The 21,513-nt window shown below is 40.8% G+C and overlaps 1 protein-coding gene across 7 annotated transcripts in view; it reads left to right on the top strand.

Annotated features, from left to right (window-relative positions):
• The window catches only part of HDAC8 (histone deacetylase 8), a 257,682-nt gene that overhangs the window by 172,940 nt on the left and 63,229 nt on the right, over positions 1-21,513 (top strand). The gene's annotated exons all lie outside the window — the stretch shown is intronic.

Below are 21,513 nucleotides of genomic sequence, written 5' to 3'. Positions count from 1 at the left end.
TGACTCATGTTGATATATGGCAGAAACCAACACAATATTATAAAGCAATTATCCTCCAATTAAAAATAAATTTTAAAAAAGACAACTGTTTGAGAGCATATGGAGAAAAGGGAACCCTTCCACACTGTTGGTTGGAAAGTAAATTGGTGCAGCCACTATGGAAACCAGTATGGAGATTCCTCAAGAAATTAAAAATACGACATGATCCAACAATTCCACTTCTACATATTTACCCAAAGAAAATGAAAACTAATTCAGAAAGATATATGCACCCCTATGTCCACTGTGGCTTGGTGGTAAAGAATCTGCCTGCCAATGTAGGAAGGAGATGTGAGTTCAACCCCTAGGTCAGAAAGATCCCCAGGAAGACATGGCAACCCACTCCAGTATTCTTACCTAGAGAATCCCATGGACAGAGGAGCCTGAGGGGCTGCAGTCCATGAGGCAGCAAAATGTCAGACACAACTGAGCGCAGCACAGTACAGCACATGTCCACTGCAGCGTTACTTACCACAGCCAAGATGTGGAAACAACCTAAGTGTTCGTCAGTGGATGAAGATGTGCTATATACCGTCATCTATCAATGTCCTTAGGGGATTGGTTCCAGGACACCCTGTGGGTACAAAAGTTCACAAATGGTTAAATCCTTCATATAAAATAGCCTGTTTGCGTATAACCTATGCACATCCTCCTGTATACTTTAAATCATTTCTAGTTTACTTGTAATACCTAATACAGAGTAAATGCCATGTAAATGTTTTCAGCATGCAGCAGACTCAAGTCTTGCTTTTTGGAACTTTATGGAATTTCTTTTTCTGATATTTTTTGTCCATAGTTGGTTGACTCTGTGGATGTGGAAACCAGTGATACAGAGGGCTGACTGTATATACTAAATACTTTCCACCATGAAAAGTAGAAAGTCTTACCATTTTGTGACACACTGGATGAACCTGATGGGCATTATGTTAAATGAATAAGTCAGAGAAAGACAAATACCATATGATCTCATATGTGGAATCTAAAAGGAAAAAAAAAAAAAAGGCAAACAAAAAATTACCAAGCTCAAAGATACAGAGAACAGATCAGTGCTTGCCAGAGGAGGGGACTAGGGGCTTGGCATAGACAAACAGATGAGGAAAGTAAAGAGGTACAAACTTTCAGTTTTAAGTCATGAGGATGTAAAGCATAACATGGTGACTAAAATTAATAAAACCGTATTGCATATTTGAAAGTTGCTAAGAAAGTAGGTCTTAAAAGTCCTCACTGCAGGGAAAAAAAAAAAACTGCAACTATGTTTAAAAAAGGATTATAACAGGAATACTATGAATATTTGTATGCCAGCAAGTTACATAACATAGATGAAGTAGGAAAATTCCTAGAAAGGCACAAACTGCCAAAACTTCAGTTTCAAGAAGAAAAAGAAAATCTGCATAGCCCTATATTGATTAAACAGATTGAATTAGTAATCAAAACCTTCCCACCAAAGGGAGATCCAGGACCAGATGGCTTCATTGGTAAATTTTACCAAATATTTGAAGAAGAATTGAAAGCAATCCTGCCAAACTCTTCCAAAAAATGAAAAATAAGGAAACACTTCCTAACAATTACAAGAGGTCATAGTTACTTCAGATTTCAAAACTATTTACAAAACTAAACAAAACAGTGTGGTGCTGACAGAAGTGTAGAGATATGCGTGTGTATGTTAGTCACTCAGTCATGTCTGACTTTGCAACCCCATGGATTGTAGCTGAGGTGGTTCAGTGGATAAAAAATCTACCTGCAGTGCAGGAGATGCAGTTCAATCCCTGAGTCAGGTAGATCCCTTGAAGGTAGGCATGGCAACCCACTCCAGAATCCCATGGACAGAGGAGCCAGGCGGGCTACAGTCCATAGGGTTGCAAAGAGTTGGACATGACTGAAGTGTAGAGATATAGATCAGTGGAATAGAATTGAGAGTCCAAAAATAAACCCTCATATTTATGGTCAATTGATTTTTGACAGGGGTGCCAAGACAATTCAGTAGTGGGAATAGTCTTTTCAGAAATGGTTCTGGGACAGCTGGTTGTCTACATGCAAAAGAATGAAATTGGGCCTCTGCCTCCCTTCCCAGGTGACACTAGTGGTAAAGAATCTGCCTGCCAATGCAGGACACATGAGAGGTATGGGTTCGATCCCTGAGTCAGGAAGATCCCCTGGAGTAGGAAATGGCATCCCACTCCAGTATTCTTGCCTGGAGAATTCCATGGACAGAGGAGCCTGGCAGACTACAATCTAGGAGATCACAGAGTCGGACACAACTGAGCAACAAAGCACAGCACAGCACAGCATAGAGACTAAAAGTAGATTAGTGGTCGCTGAAGGCACCATGAGGTGAGGGGATGGAGAATGCTGCTGCTGCTGCTGCTGCTGCTGCTGCTGCTAAGTCGCTTCAGTCATGTCCGACTCTGTGCAACCCCATAGACTGCAGCCCACCAGGCTCCCCCATCCCTGGGATTCTCCAGGCAAAAACGCTAGAGTGGGTTGCCATTTCTTTCTCCAATGCATGAAAGTGAAAAGTGAAAGTGAAGTCGCTCAGTCATGTCCAACTCTTTGCGACCCCATGGACTGCAGCCTGCCAGGCTCCTCCATCTATGGGATTTTCCAGGCAAGAGTACAGGAGTGGGGTGCCATTGCCTTCTCTGGAATGACTTCTAATGACTGCTAATGAAACCATTCTTTTAGAGTGGATCAAATTTTTTATAAAATTATATTATGATGAAGGTCACACCACCCATGAATATACTAAAAGATGTTGAATTATATACTGTGAAATTAAATTATATGGTATGTAGATTACACTTCAATAAAGCTGTTTCTTAAAGAGATAATGGTGACTTAAACTAGTGTGGTATCGATGTCAATTGTGTGAAGTAATAGGAATCTGTATATATTTTGAAGGTAGAGCAAGGAGGATTTTCTGACATATTGTGAGTGGTGTGAGAGAAAGCAGGGGCTCAAAGATTTTGCTCTGAGCAACTGGAGTGATGGAATGAGCAATTGAGAGAAGAATGTGGGAAGCTCAGTTTTGGGTAGTAAGAGTTAAATTTGGACATGCTGAGTTGGAGATGTGCAGGAGGAAGGAATATTTCTGTCATTCTTGTGTGTATGTGTATACACATACATACACATGCACAAACACAGGAATGATAAATCCCGAGAACAAGCTGAACTAGCATTGCAAAATAGGGTATCAGCATACTGATAGAATTTAAAACCTTGAGAATGGATGTGATCACCAAGGAAGTATGGATAGCTCAAGAAGAAGTCTAAGGACTGGCTCCTGGGATAGTCCAACATTAAAATGTTGGGGAAATGAGGAAGAAACAGCAAAGAAGACTGACAGGAAATAACCACTGTGGTAAGAGGAAAACCAGCAGTGTGTGCTTTCCTGGAAGCCAAGTGAAGTGTTTTAAGGAGGAGGGAGTGACCAACTGAGCCATATGCTGCTGAGAAATCAAGTGAGATGAGAACTGAGACGAGACCATTGGACTTAGCAACTCTGCAGTCATGGGTGACCTTGCCAAGAGCAGTTTTGATGGAGCTAAGTGGAAAAGTCTGACTGGAATACATTTAAGAGAGAATATAAGAAGATAAGTCATTTCTATAAACCAACAAGAATCAAAAATACAATTTTAAAAAAGATACTGTAGCAATAAAAAATATAAGATATCTATGAAGAAAATCTAACAAAAGATGTTCCAAGATCCTTTATGGAGGAAGTCATAAAACTTTACTGAAATTGACAGGCATGTTCTATACAGGTAGGGCTACTCAATATTGTAAAAAAAATATATACTTTTTCCCTTAATCAATCATAGTCAGTGTAGTTCCAATAAAAATCTCAGTAGATTTTTTTCATGGAATGTGACAAACTGGTTCTACAACGTATATAGGAATGCAAAGAAAAACCAAGGCATTCTTAAAGAACAACAAAGTAGAAAAACTTACTCTATCAGATATTAGGATTTATCATACAGCTGGTGTACTTAACAGTATAATACCGGAACAGAGGTTTGACAAGTAAGCCAATGGAACAGCATAAAAAACTCAAAAATAGACTTATACCTCTTTGGAACTTTGATGTATGACAGGAAACACTGCAGATGAGTAGGGTGAAATGATGAATTCTGTAATAACTAATGTTTGGAAAATTGGTTAGTCATAAAGAAATAATAAAATGAGATTCCCATCTCACATCAAACACAAAAATCAATGGGTATACTAAATACTTTAAACTTTTAGAAGAAAATATAATTCAGAGGTTCTCAACAACCCAGGGAACATTTGTATAGGAGTGCTTGGGGTTGTTATAATGACAGGAATAGTGTTAAAGGCACTTGCTACGCAGGATCCAGGGATGCTAAAGTGTCTTGCAATGTGAGACCCAGCCCCACACAAAGAATGTGTCCTGCCCCAAATGCCAGTAACCTCTTGCTCACAAAGAAACACTAAGATAGGAGAATTTCTCTGATGTTGGGTTCGGGGAGAATTTCTTTAAAGAAATACAAAAAGTGCCATCCATAAAGAGAGAGATCATTAAATTCAATGACATTAAAGTGAAATAAATGCCTCCTTACACCAAAAATCCCATAAAGTGAAAGGACAAGCCAAAAAGTGGGAAATATTTAGTGCTCATATAACTGAAAATGTATTAGTATTTGAAATACACAAATCTCATATACCAATACATAAGAAAGAAAATGTGTGGCTTCTTTTGTGGTCCAGTGGTTAAGAATCCACCTTGCAGTGCAAGGGATGCAGGTTCAATCCTTGATGGGTCAAATAAGCCTGTGCATAAATAAAGCCTGCAAGCCGCAACTAGAGAGAAACCCATGAGCAGCAACTAAAGAGAAGCCCACACACTAATGAAAGAGCCCAACACAAAAAAGACCCCACATGCCCCAGCTAAGGCCTGATGCGGGCAAACAAATACATTTTAAACAAAGAAAATCTGGAAGAAAAATGAGCAAAAGATATAAACAAGCCTCTCTTGGAAGAGGATATCTGAATGCCAAAAGACATGAAAAGATGCTCAACCTCATTAGTAATCAGGGAAATGCAAAAGAAAACCACAAGGAATTAACACATTGTAAATCAACTGTACTTTAGTAAAACACACACACACGCGCACAAGGAATGACCCCCAAAATCACAAAATTCCACTTTAATCCAGCAGATTGAAAAAAGAATAATGTAAATTAAATAATCCTAAGTGTTAGCGAGGATGTGGAACACTGTAACACTTCTGGTGGGAGTGTGTATTAGATGACCAATTTGGGAGAAAAGTTGGCATTATCTAACAAATTGAACGTGTTCTATACTTTACAACTAACTGATTTCACTTGTAGAAACAGACCTTAGAGAAACTTGGGCAATTGTACTGTAAAGAGAGTTTATAGCAATGTTCAGAATAGTCAAAAAAATCCTAAAAACAATAGATATTCTTCAACAGTAGCGTGTTTCTCTTGTGGTAGACTTAACAGTGAAATACTAGGCAACAATGAAAAGGAATAACACCACTACAGATAATCATGGGAGAGGTTTTCGGGCACAATTGTGAGTAAAAACAAATTGCAAAAAATTTAGTGTGATACCAATATTTGCAGTTCAAAACCAAGCAAAACTAAGAAGCACGTTGCTTGAGGATACCTGTGTATGTAGGAAGACGATGAAGAATGCAAGGGAGTGACTTAAGTTCATGATTGTGGGTATCTCTGGGAGAAAGACAGAGTGGTGGGCTGCAGAAGAGCCTGCAGGAAGCCGCAGTGGTGCTGGTAATGTTCTGTTAAGGCAGATGCTGGGCTCACAGGTTTTGATTCTATTATAATGTTTCATGACATATATTAAGTATATTTTAGGCAGAAATTACATATAGGTATAATTTACATATTAAGCATTTTGTATTAAACATATATATCTCAATTGTGTCATATCTTTAAATGAAGAATGGAGAAGGAGAATATTTTCCCTTTCTTCTGAAACTCTCAGGCTAGGAGCTGCAGAAGACAAAAAGAAAACACCTCTTTTAAGCAGTTGCATCTGTTCACAGCAGCAGTGTTGCCTTTGGAAGCACGGTGTTCCCTGGTCTCCTCATCCTGTGGGTCTTGGAGCCAAAGGCAGGCTGTAAATGGCAGGATGGCCCTTCCCCAGCTAGGTCAGGAGTACAGGAATAAGCGCTCCCTCTCTCATGATCAAGGCTGTGCTCAGTCACTAGGCCTGCCAACATTGTCATGGGATAGTAATTGAAACAGCCAGGAGAAAAACACACAGACTTTGCCAAGGCAGCTACACTGGGGTTGGGGGTGGGGGAGGGGGAGCGTAGGGGGCGTGGTCTCTGGTGGTGGGAGTGGGAGAGTTGATGGGAAACATGGAGCGGGTAAAAAGAGAGGCCAGGCTGCTTCGATGGCTTGTGTGACCCTGGTCAATTCACTTCCCTTCTCTAGGCTCCAGTTCCTCCCTAGTCGTCTTTGAGGTTTAACTGGAACATACTTTGTATCGATGCTTCCAGCCCAAACACTCAAGAATTCCAATTCAAAGGCCACTGAGGGGAAACTGTTTGCACATTTACACTCCTAGTCTCCAGATTGGTGAATAATTAAGCTCCTCTCTATTGATCAGAGCTGCTGACAGTAGTGCTGAGTTGGCTCCCTGGTAGTGTGGAGAAACAAACCCACGTGCAGCTACAAATAAATAAGAAACTCCCATTTACACAATTAGCCTTTAGGATATAAATAGAAGTAGAAGCAAAACTGTCCCCAAGCCTGTGCAAGCCTGTTCTCCCTCCTCCAGACTGCCTTTGACAAGAGTTTGTGTCTCTTCATTCAGTCTTCCTTTGGCAGTTCTTCCCCATATGCATGTTTTGAGGGGGAAAAGAAACTCTCCTATTTGTCTTGGTCAAGTTTTCCCCACATAACCTCCCTTGTCTCTACATTTTTCCTCTCTTTGTACCAACCACCATCTCTACTAGAAGAGACTTGTATGAGCAAAATGAGCTTTGTCATTTGGGGGATGGACTAAGGGTTAAATTAAAGAGACAGCTGTCTATACAACTGGCTAGAATGAGGGGAGGGCTCCTCCCCATTTGTGCCAGCTGCTTCTTACTTTTATTCCTTCCTGCTGTTTGTTTCCCTTCCACCCCTCTGGCCAGGGGTGCTGAACTGCAAGCCTCTCTGAACTCCTGGGAAGTTTCAAGTAGTAAGCTGGGGCTAAGGTCACCTAACTTCCTCCTGTCACAACTTCCCCTGGACAAAAGATGTTTAGGTCTCAAATTTGGAACTGGAAAGGAAATAGAAAATACACAAGCTACTTTTGCATCCCTTGTAGATAATCACCCTCTCCTTTGAAATCTTCTAGGCTTGTTTAAAACCATCTTCTGCTCTTAGCACTTTTTTCTTTCCCTTGAACTGTAGTTTGTTTCGTTTTGTTTTTCTTAGTAGCACTTTTGAGGAACGATTTTCTAAAGGAAAGAGAGACTATGTGTTACTCTGGGTGAGTCACTGTTCTTTAGTCAATGCTGTTGAGAATCTCAAAGAGTAACAAAGATCGCCAAGGGTGGCTGCAGTCCAGTACCCAAATGCTCACATAATTTGCCCCCCTTTCCATTTTAGGGTGAAAATAATCACAGACAAGAAGGGGAAGGGATTCATGTGAATAAATAAGATACTGTTTTACAGCCAAGGCAGCATTCAGATTCTCAGCTGGCAGAGGGATTCTTGAGGCTGATCTGTAGTGAAAGCATGAGCAAACTGCTAAATGGAATGCAAAGAGAACCCTGGGCTTAATCTCCGTTCCAGTCAGTCTACAGAGGAGTCTCAGAGCAGTACTATTCCTGGAAGGCAAAGTGCTTACCCACATGCAGCCCCACCCCCAGCATGAGAAATCCAGGGCCTCCAGGACTGTGCCAGCACCCTGGCTCTTATTTCTGCAGTCCAGTTGCTTTGGTGAAATAAGAATGTACACTGCCTGTCCATGAAAGGACCACTCTGAAAGCAATTTATAAACTGTAAAGTACCAGGGGATGTCAGGTGGCCCTGTCACTCACCCATTTCTGTTGTATACTGCACTCCTTCAGTTGTCTTTTCTCATTATTGGATGGAAACCACAGAATTTTGTGATGAGAGGTCAGGCCCTGCATATAATCAATCATGCACAATTCCCAAGGCATAGAAGCATAAATCAGCCTTAATTCTGGATTTCCCAGTCTACACATGGGGAGCATTTGCTAGCCAACAGTCTTACAAAGACATCATAGAATGGTCAAGGAATGACCCTAAGAAAGCTTTTGGTGGGGAGTTGAAACTCTCAGTTTCAACTGCTGTTATCACTCCTGCATTGAAGTAAAAGCCTTGGTGTTCACAATAGCCTTTGATTGCAATGTCAAATATCTGATGACTTCTCACAACTTTGCTGTGAGGTGGGGAGAAGGCAGTCATCCTGTGGTCACTGTCTCCAGTGGGAGGCTCTACCCACAGTGACCGGATGGTAAGATCAAAGAGCTAAGGCCCATCTTCTTCACGAGTTGGGGCCTTCTTGAGTCATATAAAAGGACTTCCATCTCTGGCTAGCTCCTCACCAGGCTCTACATTTAGTCAAAGAACTTTAAATTTGTTATAAAATTAAATTAGAAAAAAACAAGAACTTCATCATTCCATTCACTCATCTGCCCATTGTTTATTTTGAGTGTGTACTTAACAGCACTTTCCAGAACAGAGTAATCCCTATGTAGAGACAAAGATGGCTCTAATACCAGGGTTGGGGGAGGGAGGGAACGTTGCATTCCTTTCCTCCCCATCCTCCTTTTCCCAGAGCCCATCCAGCTGACAGGTGCCAGAAGGGAAGAAATGTTAGCAAATGTTAGTTTCTAGCCCCAAAGAAGCTGTCACAAAAGGGAGACAGAACAAGGCAGCTCATAAAATCCTTCAACTGAGGGATGTAGCGAGACCTATCTAATTACACAAGATTAGAAACGGTTTAACTTGTTGAGAATGTGCTACATGTGAAATGAAATAAAATGACACCTCTGGCACCCTGTAATGATACTGTGTTGGGAGGAAAGCACAAAGGGTTTGTTCACGCTATATCAGTAACACCAGTTTTTCTCATCCAACAATTTCAACACATCTGGTTTTAATATGGTGGTCTAAGTGAAGTAAGTTAACTTTTCACCCACTGTTCTGGCACTCTTTTCTTTCTTCACTGTACACTTCCATTTGTGTTGGCATTGTCCATCTCTCACCCATCCCTCCCCAAGCTAACTGAGGTGGAAGAGGATTATGCTGGGAAATTTGGCTTATCTCTGGGCTCTTGATTATTTTACTGTTCAAATAATGCTAACAATGATTTGAAAGCAAGATTGGTCTTTGTTCCAGCTAAATACAAGAGTTTAGCTTTGGCCTTCTACCTAATACTTTCAAGTACCAATGCTATATAAGAACACCCTACGTTCTGAAAAAGAATTCTCACCAATTGATGAGTCACAAAACAGCCTGGTTTTCAAAAATCAGGGAAACGTGATCTCAGTTACATTTTTCTGGCTGCACCATGCAGCATGCAGAATCTTAGTTCCCCAACCAGGGACAGAACTCATGCCCCTGCAGTGGAAGCTTGGAGCCCTAACCGCTGCACTGCTGAGGAAGTCCCCTCAGTTACTCTTAACTAGAATGCTCAGAAAATCTAGAGTTGGTCTAACTGGTGTCTAGCTAACACAGAAGTAATTGACCATTTTGTGCCTTTGTTGGAAAAAAAATATTTTATGATTATATACTGAGGGTCTACAAGATAGGTGTATTTGCCATGAAAGTAGAATTTGCAGACTATAGAATGAGTTTCCTTCTACACATCCCTCGTCAGAACAGAATAAGGGTTTTACTCTCCAACAACCAGAGAAAACTAGTAAGATTTTGTAAATGGCTATGATTAAAAGCTAAAGTTTAGAATTTCAGTGCTTTGATACAAAAAACATTAATAATGTTGACTCCATTTTTGTGAGGTTTTTATCTTCTTTAGATTCGTGCTTCACAGGACTTTACAAATAGAAAAATTTATAACTCTAAGCTGACAAGGATTGTCTACTGTGATTCAGTTCAGTTCAGTCACTCAGTCGTGTCTGACTCTTTGCGACCCCATGAACTGCAGCACGCCAGGCCTCCCTGTCCATCACCAACTCCCAGAGCCTACCCAAACTTATGTCCATTGAGTCAGTGATGCCATCCAACCATCTCCTCCTCTGTCGTCCCCTTCTTCTCCTGCCCTCAATCTTTCCCAGCATCAGGGTCTTTTCTAATGAGTCAGCTCTTCGCATCAGGCAGCCAAAGTATTGGAGTTGCAGCTTCAACATCAGTCCTTCCAATGAACACCCAGGACTGATCTCCTTTAGGATGGACTGGTTGGATCTCCTTGTAGTCCAACGGACTCTCAAGAGTCTTCTCCAACATCACAGTTCAAAAGCATCAATTCTTCAGTGCACAGCCTTCTTTATAGTCCAGCTCTCACATCCATACATGACTACTGGAAAAACCATAGCCTTGACTAGACAGACCTTTGTTGGCAAAGTAATGTCTCTGCTTTTTAATATGTTATCTAGGTCGGTCATAACTTTCCTTCCAAGGAGTAAGTGTCTTTTAATTTCATGGCTGCAGTCACCATCTGCAGTGATTTTGGAGCCCAGAAAAATAAAGTCAGCCACTGTTTCCACTGTTTCCCCATCTATTTGCCATGAAGTGATGGAACTGGCTGCCATGATCTTAGTTTTCTGAATGTTGAGCTTTAAGCCAACTTTTTCACTCTCCTCTTTCACTTTCATCAAGAGGCTCTTTAGTTCCTCTTCACTTTCTGCCATAAGAGTGGTATCATCTGCATATCTGAGGTTATTGATATTTCTCCTGGCAATCTTGATTCCAGCTTGTGCTTCATCCAGCCCAGCCGTTCTCATGCTGTACTCTGCATAGAAGTTAAATAAGCAGGGTGACACTACTGTGATTATAAGGTACAATTTAAGTTGTGTAGAATCTTCACTCTTTAGGACCTTTCCTGTGTTCTGGATTCTCAGTGGACCACAGATTGTAGTTAGAAGGAGAGGAGCATGAATGATCTACAGGTCTTCTAAAAGGTGCAAAGTCTTTCAGGTGGCTTCTGATGTATTTTTCCTCTCTCTGAAAGCAATCCAGCAGGGAACTTCTGTAGCAAATGCCTTAACCCCAAGAAGTAACTAATAATGGACTATTTCATGACCTCTGGCAAGCCAATGGGGGTGGTGTTTAGGGGCACATGTACCATTCAGTGCCTGGAACATCACAAGGATGTCTATCTGTGTAGTGCTGGTACCTGCTCTGTGGTGCCATAAAGGCACCATTTTTACTATATTCAACATCAGCAAGCCTTCATAAAGCACATACTATGTGCAAAGCCTTGTTAGGTTTCTGTAACACTCTGTAATGTGTTACCAGATTTATTTTTCAAAGTGGTCAGGGAAGTTCATCAATAATTAACTAACTACTTCTACATGCAGGTGTTGTACTAGAGATACCAAGATGAATCAAAGGTGTTCCCTGACTTACGGAGTTCCGAATACAGTGTGAAAAAGAAAAAATTACAGTGGAGTGTGACAGTAGAGGTTCCATGCAAAGAACTTTATGAGTATACAGAAAGGAATGATTAATTCTCTCACAGGGCATCAGAAGGGCTCACAAAGGAGATGATATTTGAGCTATATCCTGAAGGATGGGTAGAATTTCACCAAGCAGACAGGAGAGGGGGAAAGAGATTCCAAGCAGAGGGAACAGCATGTACAAAAGCTCATTAAAGCATGTTGGGCAGTTCTTTTTATCATCAATTGAAAAGGCAAGTATAAGTTTTACAAATGTTGAGTTTGGATTTTTTTTCTCATGATTATGTCACCACCATTTTTAAATACAGGACATGATATTTTAAGGTGATGACAATTGCCTTATGATAAGAAAACACCTGATAGGTTAGAAAGTTCTTGTTAAGCTGTGATGCTTATCTAGTATCTTGCACGTAGCAGGCCCTCAGTAAATGCTTGCTGAATGATGAGTACTGTATCTCTTTCCATTTATAAATTACTACTTGATCAGGGATCAGCTTACAGAGCAAACTTCCTGCCTGTGACTTAGAAATGAATGTTCATAGTTATGTTCTCTATCACCCCAGCTTCCTCTGCTCTTGAGATGTCTCTGCCACTGAACCCTAATTGTGTTGATGAGTGGCAAGGAAAACTGCCCTTGCTTTGAATCCTCAGATTTCTACTTGGAGGGCCTCTATATAATTGAAATCCCCTCAAAATGCCATTTGAATGGGAGAGTGCTCGTGTTGATAACAATAGGGGACTGCTGTCCTACAAAGGGTAGTGATATTAGCTAATATGGATAGATTCTCCTCACATTTTAAATTTCATAGTAGAACCTAAATGTGATTGATCAAACACTATATATGGCAGTATTAAAGATATGACTTATCTGCACTGAGCAGCCTTGAAAGCATAACATGGTACTGTCTATTCTTTTTTGGTTAAGAAAGAGAAGATAAATTATTATTATTTTTATAAATTATACAATAACCTTTAGGGTAGTAATAAATTTTTGCCTTGAAAACCACCAGGGAATAGATGACAGAGAATGTAGTGAGACATAAACCATTTGCAAATTATATATGTGAGTACACTTGTAATCCTTTTATTGGGTGTCTGGATCCAGTCTTCAGGAAAATTCCCACTAGGAAATCTTGTCTCATTGTGAATCTAAAATGTATCAGAAAAATACTTCTTCAGTTCCAAGCCTTAGCAGCCATGTGACTGGCCCTTTCAGACTTAATCTCTATAGCTAAACCTTTCTAGAAGTCACAATACCAGGCCATAGAATGTATTCTCTTTCAGCCCCTCCACTGCACTGAGTAAATGCTTTCCACGAGTAGTTATTGAGTGCTTCCTACAGCCAGACTGAGTTCTGGGTTCTAAGAATACAGAAGTAAATAAGATAGCTGCATCCTTGCCCCCATGGCACCCTAAGCCTAGACAAATGGCTTGTATTCTCTTTTGAGTCGTAGTCCTTTAGAAAATCTGATTCCAATTGGACTGACTACATTACTTAAATATTAGGGTGGCAGCTTCCTGTTTCCCCAGAGGAAAGCAAGAACTTTTGTCACTAGTGAATGGAGTCTTGTGAAATCCAGTGTAGAAGGTTATTTTTTCTAGATGTTAACCTTTATCCTCTTTTGGAGCTTGTAGCATGGTAGAAAGAATGTGGGCTTTTAAGCCAGTTTGAGATTCTGATCCTCTAACTAGCAGTGGGACCTTGGGTAACTTACCCAGACTCTCAGAAGCTCAGTTTCCTCATATGTACATGCAGCTTGGTTGTGAAGACTGAATGAGTCCGTGGGTATGAAGTACCTCATGCAAGATCAATGTTCCAATCTGCGTTAGTGAGAAAACTAGATTTTGAACTCAAGTCTTTCTGACTCAAAAATCTAGTCTCTCCACTTTCTTACAAAGGATCTGAAAATACTGGCTTATGTATGTTTCACCAAAACTCCATAAGGGAGAGAAGAAACACCACAGCTAAAGAAACAAATGGATAGAAAGGAAGAAATAAACACTTAGGATACCTGTGACAAAGTTGACACCAACCCCAGGATCTCTCTAACTATGAACACTCTGCGTGTCTCCCTGTTCAGTTGTATTCTTGTATAAGCATATTTGGACTACTACCATGTTGCTCAACTTGGTTGTAGCTACTTCTGGTGATTTAAAAAACATGATCTATGACTTGTGGGAACTTATAGCTCAGAGGGAAGGCAGAAGGAGCAATACCTGATAAAAACATTAGAGAAAAATTGCATAAGGTGGTATATAAATAAGAACCAGTACTATAGCCAAAATTAAGTGTATCAGTCAGCTTGGGCTGCCATAACAAAATATCATAGACTGGGTAGCTTAAACAACAGAAATTTGTCTTCTCACAGTCTGGAGGCTAGAAGTCCAAGATCAAGGTGCCAGCATGGTCAATTTCTGATGAGGGTTCCCTTCCTGTTTCATAGATGGCTTCCTTTTCTCTGTGTCCTCACATGCGAGGGAGAGAGAGTAAGCTCTCTGGTGTCTCTTAGAAGGGCACTAATCCCATCATGAAGCCTCCATCTTCATGACCTCACATAAACCCAATTGTCTGCCAAAGACCCCATCTCCAAGTACAGTCACACAAGGGGTTTAGAACTTTAACATGTGAATTTGCAAGGGACATAGTTCAGTCTAGCCACTAAGTAAGGGTTGTAACCGTGAGGGCATGACTTCTCTTTGTTTAATTAAAATTTTTACTAACACTACTAGCATTTTAAAGTGTTAATACACAGTGTAGGCATTAAGGTTTAAAAAAAAAAAAGAAAAACAAGATGTATTCTAGTCACTATAGTGTCACTGCTATGGTTTATACCTCTGTTAACTCCTGCCTGGACCATTGCAATAGTCCCATTCACTCACTCATTCATTCAGCAAGTAGCATGCTCACTCAGTGCTACACACTTGGGGATTCAGTGCCTTAGAAACTTAGCATGAATTCTGCCCATAGGTGCTTACATTTCAGCCAGAGGGACAACATTTAAAATGCATTTACCAAATTAATTATTTAAATCCAACTGAGATAAGTGCTACCAAGTAGAAATACAGGAAGTTGAGAGCATATGACATGAAAAAGTGCTCTAATCTGGGGAAGCATCAGATTAACTGCAATAAGATTAAAGCTGAGCTCTGAAGACCAAGTGGAGGCAACTAGGCAAGATCCTGGAAGAAACGCTTTCTTGGCAGAAAAAGCACCCTGTGTGCAAGCTGTTGGAGAGAACAGAGCAGTGCTTCTTTGAATAAATGAGAGACAGTAAGGCCAGAGCTGGGAAGTCCAAGGATAGAAGGTGAGGTTGGAGAGTAGTCATGGGGCTGGTTATTATAGGACTTTGTAGGCAATAGCAAAGACTTAAGACTTCTGAGCACCAAGTAATGGGCAGCTATTGAAGTGCTTTAAGCAAGGGGAAACCAAGATGTGCACATGTGTATATTAGTCTGCTCTGGCTGCTACAGCAAAATTCCTCAGGCTGGGTACCTTAAACAATGGAAACTTATTTTCTCACAGTTCTCGAGACTAGTTGTCTCAGATCAAAATCCAGCAGGGTCAGTTCCAGAAAGAGCTTTCTTCTTCATTTGCAGATAGCCACTTTCTTGTTGTGTCCTTACATGGCCTTTCCTCAGTATATACACAAAGAGGGGAAAGGAAAAGGGAGAGAAGAAAGAGAGGAAAAGAGAGGGGGACTGCAAGAGGAAGAGAAAGGGAATAAATGAGCTCTGATGTCACTTCTTAGGAGGGCACTAATCCTATGGGATCAGGGCCCTGCCCCTATGACCTTAATTACTTCCTTTTTTCTACATATAGTCACGTTGAGAGTTAGGGAAACAACATATGTTGAATTTAGTCCATAGCAGTGGCGTGTGTGTGTGTGTGTGTGTTTAATCACTCTGACATTTGTGTAGACAATAGATTAGAGAGGCATACCAGTCAAACTAGAGAAACCAGTTAAGAGGCTGTTGTGGTAGCTTAGATTCCAAATGCATTTTGGAAGTAGAACCAACAAAGATTGTTGCTGGATTACATGTAGGGATGAAAGAGAGAGAAGTGTCATGGAGGACCTCAGGATTCTTTCTTGGACAACTTAGTGAATAGTTGATAAAAGGAACACTGAAGGAGGAGGTGTGGCATGGGGATTGGGGTATCAGCACAGCTCAGCTGGTCTCCCTCCCTTCAGTTTTTCCATCTAGAATCCATCTATCATATCCATTATTTTTGAGCAATGCAACTTTAATCATGTTATCCCCTGCTTCAAATATATGTGTGTGTGCACACACGTGTGCATCCACACACACACCCTCCCAGAGCTTGCTGCTGCTGCTGCTAAGTCACTTCAGTCGTGTCCAACTTTGTGTGACCCCATGGACTGCAGCCTACCAGGCTCCCCTGTCCCTGGGATTCTCCAGGCAAGAACACTGGAGTGGGTTGCCATTTCCTTCTCCAGTGCATGAAAGTGAAAAGTGAAAGTGAAGTCGCTCAGTCGTGTCCGACTCCTAGCGATCCCATGGACTGCAGCCCACCAGGCTCTCCTGTCCCTGGGATTCTCCAGGCAAGAACACTGGAGTGGGGTGCCATTGCCTTCTCCACTCCCAGAGCTTACAGATCCAAAATTCTTAGCAGAGCACACAGAATCCTTCTAGATTGGACCCTAGTCTTTATTTCCCACTGCCCTGAACCATGGTTCCAGCCAAGTGTTTGACTAAGATATTCCTGTACCATGAATATCCCTCCTCCCACATGACTGCCTGATGAAATCCTCCTCTTCCTTCAAGCTCCAACTCCCATGTCTTTTGTAAAGTCTTCCCTGGCCAGCCCTCCCCTCCATAGTCAATCAGTTCTTTCTCTGGGATCCTACAGCACCTGATTCATACAACAGTCTCTGACCTACGATGGTTCAACTTAAAATTTTTGACTTTATGATGGTGTGAATGTGATACACAATCAATAGAAACATACTTCAAATTTTGAATTTTTATCTTTTCTCAGGCTAGCAGCATGTGGTACAATAGTCTCTGGTGATGCTGGGCAATGGCAGCAAGCCATAGCTCCTAGTCAGCCACGTGATCACAAGAGTAAATAACTGATGCACTTATAAACCGTTCTATACCCATACACCATTCTGTTTTTCAGTACAGTATTCAATAAATTACATGAGATATTTGACACTTTGTTACAAAATATGCTTTATTTTGCCCAATGTAGGCTAATGTAAGTGTTCTGAGCATGGTTAAGATAGGTGAAGCTAAGCTATAATGTTCAGTAGGTTAGGTGTATTAAATGCATTTTTGACTTAAAGTGTTTTCAATTTGCAATGGATTTATCAGGATGTAACTGCATCATAAGTTGAGGAAGATCTGTAGTTGTCTGAGACCTTATCATATTGCATTGTTGTTCAGTCACTAAGCCATGTCCGACTCTTTGCAACTCCATGAACTGCAGCACACCAGGCTTCCCTGTCCTTCACTATCTCTAGGAGTTTGCTCAAACTATCATATTGCATTAGAATTCATTTGCTCACCTGTTTTCCCCCAAGTAAATTAGGTACAAGAGCAGAAACTGTGTCTGGTGCTTCTCTCCATCCCAAATTCCTATAACAGTGCCTGGAAAGAAGTAGGTACTCAGAGATAACAACGATAATGACAACAGCAAACATTCATAGAGTGATTAGTATGTGCCTGGAGCTGTTCTAAGTGCTTTAGATGCATTCACACATTTGTATCCTCAACAATTTTTTGTATTAGTCCCATTTCATAGATGGCTTGCCCAAGTTGGCAGAACGAACTAAGCGGCAGATCCAGGACTCAGACCCAGGCAGGCTGGCTCTGGAGTCTAAGCTCTTCCCAACTGCACTGCACAGCATCCCAGTGTTTTGGGTTGTTCACTGCTGGTCTCCAGACTTTCTTTCCAGCAGGTCAGTCTTTATCTCTTCCCATTCTACTGCTTCCCAATTGGTTATTCACTTGGAGCCTGGGAGCTGCTTCAATGATAACACCAGGGAGCACAGAAATTTTTCTACTAAAACCAGAGGCTACAGCAGGAATACAGAGCTACAGAAACTTTCCCTGCCCCATCCACCCTTCCCCTTTTTCCTATTACCCCACTCTTCAAGCACCAGATGCTTGCTTTCTTCTGCCTTAGGAATAAGACAAAGGGTTTTCTTCTTTCTTCCCTGTCGCATTTTTCTAACCTACTTAGCTGCTGGCTCCTCCCTGCCCAACTGTTTGTAGTCTAGGAACTAGGCTTAGCTAACTCCTGCAAACTCCAGTTCACACATAGGCTCAAATTGAATGTGTGCCCTGTAATGCCCTCAGCTGGCCTATTTCATTTTGTTCTGCCCAATATTTTGTTTCATTTAGTTTGGGTTTTGAGGCCAAGTAGAATTTTCAGTTTTGATTCCCTCAAGAGAAAGAGGTCCCTGTCTTTCTATTATGAGCTGGTGCTAGAGTGGAGCCTTCACCAACACCCCCAGATGAGATGTAAGCAGAAGGTGGCAGGTAGAGTAACAACAGCACAGTTGTGTTTATTCCCCCACTTTTCATTCTTTCAGCATTTAGGAACTGGATCCTGTGTACTTTTTTTTTTCCAGATTTTGAGAATTCTTAGAAGGGTAAAGCTATAGTAGGGTAAAAGTATGGCTCCTGAAGCCAGATACTCCCACCATTTACTAATTGTGTGACCTAAGGAAGTTAATTAACCTCTCTGTGCCTCAATTTCCTGATCTGTAAAATGAAGCTAATATAGTACCTACTTAATAGGGTGTTTGTAAGGATCATTGAAAAAGCAAGAAAGTTCCAAAAAAAACATCTATTCTGCTTTATTGACTATGCCAAAGCCTTTAACTGTGTGGATCACAAGAAACTGTGGGAAATTCTGAAAGAGATGGAAATACCAGATCACCTGACCTGGCTCTTGAGAAACCTGTATGAAGGTCAGGAAGCAACAGTTAGAACTGGACATGGAACGACAGACTGGTTCCAAATAGGAAAAGGAGTACGTCAAGGCTGTATATTGTCACCCTGCTTATTTAACTTATATGCAGAGTACATCATGAGGAATGCTGGGCTGGAGGAAGTACAAGCTGGAATCAAGATTGCCGAAAGAAATATCAATAACCTCAGATATGCAGATGACACCACCCTTATGGCAGAAAGTGAAGAGGAACTCAAAAGCCTCTTGATGAAAGTGAAAGAGAGTGAAAAGTTGGCTTAAAGCTCAACATTCAGCAAACTAAGATCATGGCATCTGGTCCCATCACTTCATGGCAATTAGATGGGGAAACAGTGGAAACAGTGTCAGACTTTATTTGGGGGGGCTCCAAAATCACTGCAGATGGTGACTGCAGCCATGAAATTACAAGACGCTTACTCCTTGGAAGGAAAGTTATGACCAACCTAGACAGCATATTAAAAAGCAGAGACATTACTTTGCCAGCAAATGTCTGTCTAGTCAAGGCTATGGTTTTTCCAGTAGTCATGTATGGATGTGAGAGTTGGACTATAAAGAAAGCTGCGTGCCGAAGAATTGATGCTTTTGAACTGTGGTGTTGGAGAAGATTCTTGAGAGTCCGTTGGACTGCAAGGAGATCCAACCAGTCCATCCTAAAGGAGATCAGTCCTGGGTGTTCATTGGAGGGACTGATGTTGAAGCTGAAACTCCAATACTTTGGCCACCTGATGTGAAGAGCTGACTCATTTGAAAAGACCCCTATGCTGGGAAAGATTGAGGGCCAGAGGAGAAGGGGACTACAGAGGATGAGATGGTTGGATGGCATCACCAAATCAATGGACATAAGTTTGGGTGAACTCCAGGAGTTAGTGATGGACAGGGAGGCCTGGCGTGCTGTGGTTCATGGGGTCACAAGGAGTCAGACACGACTGAGCGACTGAACTGAACTGAAGGATATAATGAACTAACCTATGTGAAACACTTAGAACTATACCTAGTATATTGTAAAGGTTCAGTAAACATTAGCTAATATTATTTTTAAATATATATGATAACAGAAGAATATAGCAAATTCACATATTCCCACCATTCAGAATTGAAACTGGTTGAGATTTTATCTTAGTTTTTTGCCTTTTCTTAAAAATAATTACAGATAAGTTGAATATTCTGTGACCCTCATCCCCAGTCCTATTCTACTCCTGACTCCCCAAAGGCATCCATCATCATGAATTTGATGTGTATCTTTCCAGTCCATTTTCACAGTAATCAGAAATAAGATATGGTGTCAGGAGGATGGGGTGGGGGTGAGTGGTATGTTTGGGATTTTGTACACACAGGGTACCATAACATGCATATCACTTTGCAACCTGCTTTTTTCATTCAATGTTGTTTTGAGATCTATTCACATAGATCTAGTTGAGTCCATTTAACTGCTCTATAGTATCTCATTGTATGATTATTCTGTTTTATTTACTCATTCACATCTGAATAGACATTTGGATCAGTCCTGATTTTTTGCCACTGAATGCAGTCAATTGCAGTAAACATTCTTATACTTGTCTCCTTGGGCACATGAGCAAGTTTCTGTAGAGCACAGAGCTGTAAATGGAATTGCTGGGTCATAGGATCTATCAGTTTTCAATTTTTCTAAACACTGCAGACTGGCAGAGGCAATAGCGTGCAGTGAGTAAGAGCAAGACCTGGGGTCCGAGTAGGCTCTGTTACTTCCTAAACTGTGTGACTGTGAATAATTATTTGTGTCTCAGTTTCCCTATCTGTAAAACAAGGAGAATAGTACATACCTCATAGATTTGTCGTGTGTGTTAAATTTAAGGTGCTTTAGTGTCTAAAACAAGGTCATCTAGTATTCTTTTTTACTATTTTTATCACATATTTTCTCAAATGTGAGAGTAGATCTTTTGTAAATTATAGATACATGAATAGAAAAAAAATACTGCAAGGATATTCATTAAAATGATAACTGATGTTAGAAATATGTGATCTTTTTTCTTTTTGCTTTTTTGTATCTTCCAAGTTTTCTACAAATGAAAAGTGTACCTTTGAGATTAGAAAACAAAATCACAGTAAATGCAATTTTTAATGAAAATAAAGGAATTGATGTTTTTAAAAACTAGAATTTCTCTCCTGGTGAACAGGGGCACTACAAGAATAGTGAAAGAGGCCTCAAGGAGTAGCTTTGTAAATGTTTAGAAACAATCTAAATGCTAATCAATAGAGGCTTGGTCATTGTGAAATGATCTCCAAGCTAATATGGTTAAATAAAAAAAAGACAAGTTCAGGCTAATGTATAAAGTGTGCTACCGTGTGTGTGTATGCGTGTGTGTGTGTGTGTGTGTTAGTTGCTTAGTCATGTCCGACTCTTTGCAACCCCATAGACTACCACCATACTGTGTTAAAATTATATTTTTATGCTCACATATGCAGTCTATCTTTTGAAAGCATCACAGGAACACTGGTAAGGTAACTGGGTGTCTAAGACGTGGCAGAGACTTGTTCTTTTAGTAACTACCTTTTCCTACCTTTGGAACTTTATACCTTATGCATCTATCACATACTTAGATTTTTTTTAAATAAAAAATTTAAGTAGCTTATGCTTGAATTTAATGGGATTTTCACAATTATTGTCAATATCTCCTCAGCTGCCTTTAATCTAGCTTCCAAAGTTAAGGGGAAGAGGCTAGATCAGAGCCCTGACTTGGCCTGGCATCTAGTTTTAGAGCCTGTACTCATACCAGCTATGCTGCTGCCCTACTCCCGATACAAACATTGTCCCGTTATCCAGGCACCAAAAAGTGGACGGTGGTTCTTGGAGAGCATAACAGACTGAATAGAGGAGTGGGTACGTGTGTGTATGTGCAACTGTAAATTATGCAAAAAATGTAAGGTGGAG

This window comes from Ovis aries, chromosome X (assembly GCF_016772045.2).
Source record: "Ovis aries strain OAR_USU_Benz2616 breed Rambouillet chromosome X, ARS-UI_Ramb_v3.0, whole genome shotgun sequence".
In the NCBI taxonomy this organism is placed as follows: domain Eukaryota; kingdom Metazoa; phylum Chordata; class Mammalia; order Artiodactyla; family Bovidae; genus Ovis; species Ovis aries.
The sequence above is the reverse complement of the archived record's forward strand: the minus strand, read 5'-3'. Positions and strand labels throughout refer to the sequence as shown.